This window comes from Vanessa cardui, chromosome 15 (genome assembly GCF_905220365.1).
Source record: "Vanessa cardui chromosome 15, ilVanCard2.1, whole genome shotgun sequence".
NCBI lineage: Eukaryota > Metazoa > Arthropoda > Insecta > Lepidoptera > Nymphalidae > Vanessa > Vanessa cardui.
Genome location: NC_061137.1, coordinates 3,492,925 through 3,503,959, shown reverse-complemented (window position 1 = coordinate 3,503,959; position 11,035 = coordinate 3,492,925).

Here is an 11,035-nt window from a genome sequence, read left to right as displayed (position 1 = left end):
AAAGTAGCTACAATACTAATCAAATTAACAGTACCATTGACAAAATATCTTATACAAAATATATATAACGAAATTCCAAAGAGTAACTAAAAATAGAAGTCACAAATTATTAATATTTTTTTTTACTACTGTCTTCTCTATTTAAATGCATTTATCCCATTTGGATATACAGGTAACATTAGAGTTAGTCATTAAAATATTTCCGTGTTTATCCTTTTTCCGCACGACATTACACGGGCTCTATGCATTTAGAGCTACATATCGGATCGAGTGACGCAACGAAATAACCACTTGTCGTTGTAAGTGTCCCCGTTCGGCACCTATTTTGGATTTAGTGCTATGACCCTTGTACAGAAATGCAATACTGAAATTTGGGCTCGAATCGCCTACAATACATGTTTTGCTATTTCTGACACTCTGTTTTCATGGCATAAAAAGTTATGATGCTTTCATACAATCATACAATCTATTTTAATATTATAAAACTGAAGAGTTTGTTTTTATAATTGACTAGCGATCCACCCCAGCTTCGCACAGGTACAATGCTTATACTAAACAAGTCCCGTTTATTCCCTATCTCTTGGGAATTCTGAAATATCCTAAAATAGTTTTTAGTTGTTGTTTTAACCTACTTGTATGCTAAATTAGACCCCTAATAATATAGTTACGGAGATAGAGCTACTTTGGTTCGAAAATATAAATCCCATTTATTCCCTGTCTCGAAGGAATTTTGAAAAATCCCTTCTTAGTTCACCTCTAGGGTACTCAAGGCATACGTGTGCCAAATTTGAAATCTCTTGGTCCAGTGGCTTAGGCTGTGCGTTGTCTGTCAGTCACTAAGTAACGTAACAGTTTTATATATATTGATTGTGCTAATCTTAAAGACGAATTTGAAAAATCATTCCAGTGTACATTAGCTCAATTATTGAGGAAGTTAACTATCATGACGGTATTTTTTAAACGTTGAAAAAGAGTAACTACTGAGTTTCTTGCCGGTTCTTCTCGGTAGAATCTACTTTCCGACCAGTGATAGATTCACTTAATTGTTAAATGACGATTCAAAATGCTAGTACTATTCGAATAAATTTTATTTTGGTTTTATTTGATTTGAAGAAGGCCTTATATCATTCCATAAGAAAGTTTATATATCACCATGATGGGGCCAATAAATCTTAAGCATTCTGTATGACAGAATCTGTAATATAGCTGAGTAAAGTGGGGGTAAGCTGTTATATTTTTTAAGTTTCAATAATTGAAGATTCAATCGATAACTCCCACATATAAAGATACAAAATAGAATATGTCACTTCACAACTATTTGACATGAAAAACATTTCTGGAAAATACTATTTGCGGCTTACAATCACTAATAGTACGACACAACTTAGATGTAGCATCGGCAAAATTCATAAAACCGATCACATCCGAATTAAGTACGCTATTCTAAATTATCAATATTTATTTCTCATGCGAATATGATCTTTACACGAACGTAATAACTTGTCATATGGCCTAATATATTCGTCAATTTGATACGTCGATGTCACAAGAATCTATAGCGACGAATAGCGTCGAATGGCGCGATAGGGAGCTTGTTTTCATTGGTTGTATATAAATCGGCAGTAATCGGTTTTATTGAATTTGCCGATGCTACATATAAGTTGTGTCGTACTATACGTGGGTGTAATCGAGATATACAAGGAGGCGAAGTGACTGACAACGTTACAAATGTAAGGCATATTTACTTTCTTATGTTTCAATTGAAGATATTTGAAATAAGATCGCTTTTATTTTTTTACAAGGTGAACAATTTCGAATACGTGGTCTAAAAAGTTATTGTTCATAGGTTAGAGCTGAGATGGCCCAGTGATTAGAACGCATACATCTAAACCGATCATTGCGGGTTCAAACCCAGGCAAGCATCACTATATATATGTGCTTAGTTTGTGTTTATAATTCATCTTGTGCTCGGCGGTGAAGAAAACCTGCATGTGACTAATTTCATCGAAATTCTGCTACATGTGCATTCCACCAGCCCGCATTGGACCTGCGTGGTGGAATATGTTCCAAACCCTCTCTTAAATTTCCATTTAGGAGAGCGTTTGGAACATATTCCATTGGAGGCCTTATTTCAGCAGTGGGAAACTTACAGGCTGTTACTTTACATTTACTCATAGATTTTACTATAACTTATTATTTCTGTATAAGACTGCTTTTGTGATATCAAGTCGTTTGTTGCACGGATTCAACGTGACGACGGAGCGGTAGCATACACGAGTAGTACTTGCGGTAATCGTATTTAGATTTAGGGTACTTTTATTTTATAGTTATAAATAAAATTATAATATAGTGACGCTGCAATTATTTCTTACGCATATATCAGCTCTATGCAAGTGAAAATGCCGTCAAAAGCAGCCATTCTAGAGATAAGTCGGAACAAACAGACAGACAAAAATTGTGAAAAATGTTATTTCAACATATGTATCGTTTAGATATGCATATTGCATATGCTTTTACTAAAAAGCGGTAATTTTATTATTACAAATCGACACTCCAATTTTGTTATATGATTAGATATGATCATTAGGACAATGAGCTGAAACTGATAGTATTTATATTGAGTAAAAATAAGATAAAGACGTGCTCATGATTACATGATATTGAAATGAAATTTAGAAAATGAGTGTTCATGTATTTTATTTTATACATAATATTTATACAAGGTTATCAATTCAATGTACTTTCTGAAGCACATTGAATTCGTAGTTTAGGTTTTTTTTTTTTCGTTTTCTTTATCAATAGAAGTTGAGTAATTCATATTTAAAACAAAGAATACGTTACAAGAAATTTTATAATCATAAATGAACTATTCTAAGTAAAAAAGGAATATTTTTTGAGTAGTTTTTATCGTCTTGCGTTTTCTTCGGTTTTGTCTTTACAACTCGTTACTAGTTTTTTTCTTGAAAATTAGTTATTAATGTTCCTATTTTAAATCAATGTTTAGTCTTTGAATTGGACTTTATTTAAATATAGTTTCATTGATTCATTTCAATTGCATAAATTAAATTACTAACAAATTGATTATCGTAATCGAATCGAAACGTAGCAGTATCCGTTCAGCCATTTTCGTATTCAACGAACGCAACGATCTAGTTGTGGTTCGGTCAAAATTGCATTAGAATATAGTCGGGGTCCTATCGTAACTGATATACATAAGTAGGATTGATGCTCAGTTACTACTAAGCTGAGTATATTTGATAACGACCTCGGTGGTCGTGTAGAACCGGCTTTCATGGGCACTAAACTCCGAGGTTTTATTCCCAGCCGAGTCGATGTATAAAAAGGTCATTAGAGTCCGATGTTGTCTTGGGTTGGGGTGTGTGTGGTATTATCGTTACTTCTGATTTTCCATAACATGCTTTAGCTACTTACATTGGGATCAGAGTAATGTATGTGATGTTGTCCAATATTTATTATGATTATTATATTTGCTTGTGAGGAATAATCGAAGTTGCATCAGAATAGCTTCGGAATCGTATCATTGCTGACATAAGTACGTAGGATTAACACCTGTAAATATATCCAGCAGCGTGACCCATGTGTCTTTCGAACAAATTACTGGCGTACACAAGGAAATGTCCTTAACATGAGGCTTTTAATGTTAATTCTTTATCTAATATTTTTTTATGATATCGAGAAAATGAGTCAGCTGATGGTGAGCGGTCAACATCACCCAGAGATCATGGCGCTATATGAATATTAATCATTCTTTACATCGTCCTTGTGCCTGTAGTTACACTGGCGCAATCACCCTTTAAGCCGGAATATAATTATACTAAGTACTACAAATTGGCGGTGGATTTATGATTATTGGTACCTAAGCAGACGTGCACCAATTTCTACCACTAAATAAAATAATTACTCAGTTTCGTTCTTAAATCGTAACCCTATATAAATTTACAGAGCAACGCGATGTTATATACGTGTATTTACATATAACAATAGATGTATTTCAATTAATGCAAGACCACGAAGTAAGTTTTTATACCTTTAATAAATGGTGATATATGTGGCTTTCGAGAACCATTAACGGTTCTTCGATTTAGTTAATGTTCGATATTATAATATACGGCAGTTGTTTAATGTAGTTATTTTATTGCTTTTGTTTCTTGTTTGTCGTGAAGCAATTACTGATACATCGCTTTGTTTAAGTTCATTGAGTCGAGAATTTGAATTTTATGATGTAGTAGTGTGTAGTGAAATACTCATGTGTGTGTTTTCCATTCACACACATTTAGATTTAATGAACAATATTATTTGTATTTGTTAAATGTGTTTGTCCATTTACATTTGTGTGTGTTAAACTATTTAAGTGTGACGTAGAATAATGTTTTGAATTGAAAAACTTATCAATAACACGTTTACATAATATATATAGATTAGAGATACAAAGATTGAAAAAAAACAAATTACAGCAATGAAAATAACTTTTTTTCTTATCAAAAGTAATCGCTTCTTTATTTCTAAGATATTTAATCCTTAAATAATTTATATACAGTGTCGCACTACAAAAGATCTACAACAATAAATATATTTTATCATGTTGTGCAAAAGCTACGCTTAATTCACTACACGATATACTACTTCACTAGTAAACATGTAGTTCTGGCGATTTTGTTTTTCGAATCGTTCTCAGCTGTGGCAATCAACATGTTAATAATCTAAGATCTTATAATAGTTACATCTATAAATAAACTAGTTACACTATGAAATTAATTAACAAAGATAAGGCATAAAAGCGATGAATTGTTCGTCAAATACAAAGGTTGAGGTTGGTTTCATTCAATACCAGCGCTGAAGGGCTAGGTTTGTGGGGTCCAAGATAAGCACTTAGCGCCAGACATCATAAGAGATAGCGATTTAAGTGTAAGATGTGAACTGAACGAACGAACGAATGATTTAGAAACTTTAACAATAATGTTTTTAATACATTATGGTATAAAAGTACAAATAAAATAAAACATGTTACAAAACAACACTTCGAATAAGTAAGTTGTTCATCTGTTTATATATCATTGTATTTCTTGGAATCATCAATTAGAAGGCCGCCATTTTTTGTTTCATTCGAAATTCGAATGTCCTATTTAGTAAAATCCCGCCAAAAAGACCTATCTTATTACCACAGATAATATAATTCTAAGTTCAATTATAATTCGATTAATAAAATGAAAAATCAATTTCAGTCTACGAATAATTATTATTATCGGTTCAAAATATTACGTAATTAATAATGATTATTCAAAAATATAATACTACAGACTATAGCAATTTGCTTACATTGTTTTTGTAATCATGATTTATGCTACCAGTCGTTCCAATTTTAGCGTTCAGATATTTATGTATATTATTATAATTATCACTATATATTATAAAACCAAATCCTCCGGTCTCATCTGTCTGTATGTTCGCGATAAACTCGAAAACTACTGAACGGATTTTCATGCGGTTTTCACTAAAAGACAGTGAGATTCATAAGGAAGGTTTGGGTATATAATTTATTAACGTTTTGTTTAAATAAGCTGAAATACAATGACAATTGTTAAACATGTCGGTAGTAAGTAACAAAAATATGTAAATAAAAGGTAAAAATACTAACAAATATACAATATCCACTTGTGCGAAGCTGGGACGGGCCGCTAGTTCTGTTAATAAAAAACTACGACTCGATTAGTCGACGTGATTTTATTGGCTTGAATGTTGTATATGATTGTCTGAATTTTATTGACTGTATCTTTCGAATCTAAATCATGTTATATACGACATAATACTAAACTAGCTGCTTGCCCCGACTTTGTAGAGATAAGATTAGTACGGAGTAACTCCAACGTTGAAATTATAACATTCCAAAAATCCTTATTTTTGAGGGTCTAGAAAAGAGCAAATTGTTACCACTACCTGATGATACCTATTATCAGATGGTCAAAGTGACCACCTGGTTTCCACCGCCCATAGACAATGGCGCTGCAAGAAATATGAACTATTCCTGACATCGTCAATGCACTACCAACTTTGGGAAGCATAGTTACAAAAAATCTTAATGTTATGTATAGTACGACACAACTTAGATGTAGCATCGGCAAAATTCGTAAAATCGATCACATCCGAATTGAGTGCGCTATCCCAAATTATCATTATTTATTTCTCATGCGAATATGATCTTTGCCCAAACGTAATAACTTGTAATATCATATGACCTAATATATTCGTCAATTTGACGCGTCGATTTACATGCACTTGCTTTCTCTGACGCGTGAATCTATGGCGACGAATAGCGTCGAATAGCGCGATAGGGAGCTATTTCTATTGGTCGTGTAATTCGGCAGTAACCGGTTTTATTTTCATTCCATTCGATTTTCCGATGCTACATCTAATTTGTGTCGTACTATATATACCTTGTGTCTGTAGTACGCTAGCTCAATCACCCTTTCAACTTAAATACACCATTACTGAATACAGTTTTTTGGCGATAGAATATCTGATGAGTGAGTGGTATCTACCCAGGCTTGCACAAAGCCCTACCACCAAGGAGTAACTCAGTTCTTAAGCCTGAAGAGTTATAATAAGATACATACGTGCAGTTTAATGTTTGTATAAAATACAAACATTTTATCACTTAAACAATTTTCATAGTTTTCATTACTCGATTTTCCGCTTAAACTCCTAAGCTAGATCCCCTCTTCCAATTGTGGTTAACCCTTGGAGGAAGTCTTCCGGAAAGCGGGGTTACGATTCGGTTACACATGGAAGAAACTTTAATTACTTTAATTAATTTTGGAATCGAAATTGGTTTATGGATCAACAAATACGTATTAAGATATTTTAAATTAAAATAATATTATTTTTTTCATGTAACGAACGAAAGGTAGAATCGTTAGCGTTCGATTTTCAAGTTACCTGTTTGCTATATACGAGTATATGGAAATCTTTAATACATTAATACTATTATAAGTAATAATATAGATAGCCGATATATGGCCGATGGGCTATCTGACATAAGGCATATTATGGCATTGTAAGAATTTAAAAAATTACTTACATAGCCGATGCGCCACCAATCTTTGGGGTTAAGATTGTTACAATATAATAATATAAACATACAAAAATTGTCATAATATGAACATACAAAAAACAATCTTTAGTTTTCAATAACAATATCTCCAAAACGATGAAATATTTCAATAAACAATTTTCTAGCAGCTGTTACTTTTAAGGATTTTAATTAATTTCATAACATATTTTATAATAATTAAAGTACTTAAGAATAATTATAAAATTCATTGGAAAAATCAATATCAAAAATCGAGATAGTATTTAGCAAATATAATAATTTACTAAACTTTTTCGTATCGTGAATTATTCGTCAACATTGATAACATTTTTCTTAATTATATTTGGTAGGGCTCTGTGCAAGCCCGTCTGGGTAGGTACCACCCAGTCAACATTTATTCTACCGCCAAATAACAGTACTCAGTATTGTTGTGTTCTGGTCTGAAGGGTGAGTGAGCCAGTGTAACTACAGGCACAAGGGACATAACATCTTAGTTCCCAAGGTTGGTGGCACATTGACGATGTGAGGAATAGTTAATATTTCTTACAGCGTTATTGTCTATGGGCGATGGTGACCACTTACCACCAGGTGGCCCATATGCTCGTTCGCCAACCTATACCATAAAAAAAATTACTGTTGTTTTTTTACTAGAAACAGTGATGTAAGGTGTGGGCGACTCGGCCCACAGTCCTCGCCGTCGCGGTTTGGGGGCCTCACTCCCCGAAAGTTAAGGGTTAAACTATCTGATTTGGATATATTAACCTCAGTTTTGGACAGCTGGAATGTTTATTAAAATATTTTATAAAGTATTTATATCAAAAAATGTCATGGGTGGTTTTATCATTTATTCAAGCGCACTTTCGTAATGTAATAATGTCAATTTAAATAATGAAAGAAATGGGAAGCTTTCTATTGAAAAAGTGTATCGTGTAATCTATTCCGCATATGTTTTTATATTGTGTTCAGTGGTAAGAACGCGTGCATCTTAACCGATGATTGCGGGTTTAAATCCGTGTGTTTAAAATTCATCTCGTGCTCGGTGAAGGAAAACATCGTGAGGTTTATGTGTTTAATTTCAAAGAAATTCTCCCACGTTTGTATTCCATTAATCTGCATTGGAACTGCGTGGTGGATTATGATCCGAACCTACTCCTCAAAGCTAGAGGAGGCCTTATCCCAGCGGTGGGAAATTTACAAGCTATTGTTGTTGTATATTTGTTATACTAAGTACAAATATATGTATAGTGTGAGGACATAAAAGTCAAAGTAAAATGTATTCAGTCAAATATTTCTAATTTTACAAAGATTTTCTTTGTAGCAACGTTGCAGTGCTTGTTTCGCCCACCATTAAAAACCACAACCCCATAATAGCTTGACGCGCAATTACTGTCAATCTGCGTCGATGCTTGAAAAATCCGATCAACTTTAAGAGCTACTCTGAACTGCGTTCGATGGTGTTTTTACTTAAAATAAAATTCTTGTACTCTAGTTTGAAGATATATAAGTTGCTTCTGTTGTATCGATTTTATAATGATATTCCGCTGAAACAAAAGCCAACAGAATCTATACTGTGATTCGTGAAGAAGGTTTTTGTATATAATACATGGACAATACAGTAAAGAAACACTGACCATTTTAGAAGTTTCTTACGTGATATCGTAAATAAACATATTTATAATTCCATCTCGTGCTCGGCGGTAAATGAAAACATCGTGAGGAAACCTGCACGAGTTTAATTTTATCGAAATTCTGCCACATGTGCATTCCACCAACCCGCATTGAAACAGCGTGGTGGAATATGTTCCAATCCCTCAAAAAAGGAAAGGAAGAGGAGGACTTTTTATTGTGTTTTGTAAGACATTTTGGTCTTAGTTTATTATTTCCTTTGATGGTTAGATATCTTTTAAATTTATTATCATAAAAGCTACTGATTTGTTTTACATATTTACTGCTTGTGGCAACAATCCAGAGATGACTGCCACCAAGGACATTCCGTCGTTTTGTATGAAATGTAAACAAGCAAGTTAATTGAAACTCTAAATCGTTGTAATAAGGTTCAAAATTAATAGTACACTCCAGCTATTAACTTACATGTAATTCGGCCGCGTGAAATGGTTTAATTACATTCCAAAAACGTACCAGATAACTTAGTCAACCTTTTAGTCTAATAAAGACATAAAATCAAATGAATAGAAATGGATTAATTATGGTCCACACGTGCGTTTTATTGTTTACCGAACGTTTATGGAAATGGATAGGTTTTAATGGTATTATTATGTATTATAGTTGTTGTTTATCACGCTACGCTTTGTTATGAGGAGACTCATTATTTAGTTTGTTCAATTTTTATTATAATGTATGTATATATGTATTTGTCAATTGCCGGTTATAATATGTGAATCTTAGTCGAAGAATACGGGTTAATCCCCGAAAAGTAACTGAGATGATACTTTTTGATTTTATAATTCAATAAAATAAATATTTTTGATGGATGCATGAGTGAGATTATATAGTACCTATGCCCTTCCGATTAATTCGTGTTTATAGTTTAATAACTTGTGTTATTTTATAAGTATAGATATAATGACGTGACTTAGGGTATTTCTTCTTTACATAGTATAAAACAAAGTCGCTTTTTCTTTCCCTATGTCCCTTTGTACGCTTAAATCTTTAAAACTATGATTTTGATTTTGATGCGGTTTTTTTAATAGATAGAGTGTTTCAAGATGAAGGTTTTTCTATATAATACATGAACAATATAGTAAAGAAACACTGATAATTTTAGAAGTTTGCAATGGAATGTCGTAAATAAACAAATTTTGTAGTATGTTGAGTATCAGTATTGCACCCGTGCGAAGCCGGGGCGGGTCACTAGTAAATCAATAAATAACACACAATCAAATAATGGAAACGATTCTTATAAAATATTGCATTAGTACGATTATTACAACTACAATTATATATATATCATTTTTAAACCTGAGACAGACATAGGCACATAATAATTATAAATTAATTATATAAATCAAAGAAAAGTAACAATTGAGCCTCTCAACGGTTCCTCTAATCTAAATTTATTAAAAGCCTAATTTAAGTAAGTATTTATTGCAATTATAACAGAATTGGTTTTACACATAAAACACCAACAAAAATAGTAATGAATAAGAATTTTTGAACATAATGGTCTTGATATTAATCAGGTCACTATTTCCAAATAACTTGCTCCACGTAATGGTACTAGAAATGCCTCCATAAATAGTGAATAGTTATAGTATTTGAAATATAAAACCTGTTTAGAAAATGTTACAAAGCCTAACAATCTCCTTCAGAAATAATGGCTACCTAAGAGGTTTTACTTAAAAAGATTTCAAAGAATGTGCTTTTGTTGGTATAAAGTATTTTTATAACGGGCTTGAAGAATATAATATAGCAAAATAAGTCTTGAAAACCTGTAAATAGTTGAGTGAATTTGTCATTCATGTTACATATTCTGAAATTGGGTTTTATGAATAAAATCAATTTGTAATTAAGGTTATCCATTTTTTTTTAATGTCGAACACTACATTACCATAAATGTGTATTCTCATGTGAGCGACTTATGTCTTTTTTTTTTAAATAAATGTCCATTATCTTATTTATAGTCTGCGAAGAATATTTGGAATTTCTTGAAAAGACTGTTATAGATATCGCTATAGAACATGACAAATTAGGCAAACCTGGTTTAGGACAGCGATGTGGATGGGTAATTTGATAAAGGTTTTAAATGTTTCACCTGCCAAAATGTGGGATGGATACGGGCTGCTCAATATGGGGATGGTTGGTGTTCTATGGGAGAGGCTTTCATCCAGAATTGGGCGTCAAATGTCTGAAATAAAAATAAAAATGGAACATAAAAATATTAAATAATATATAAATAGTTAATAAGAA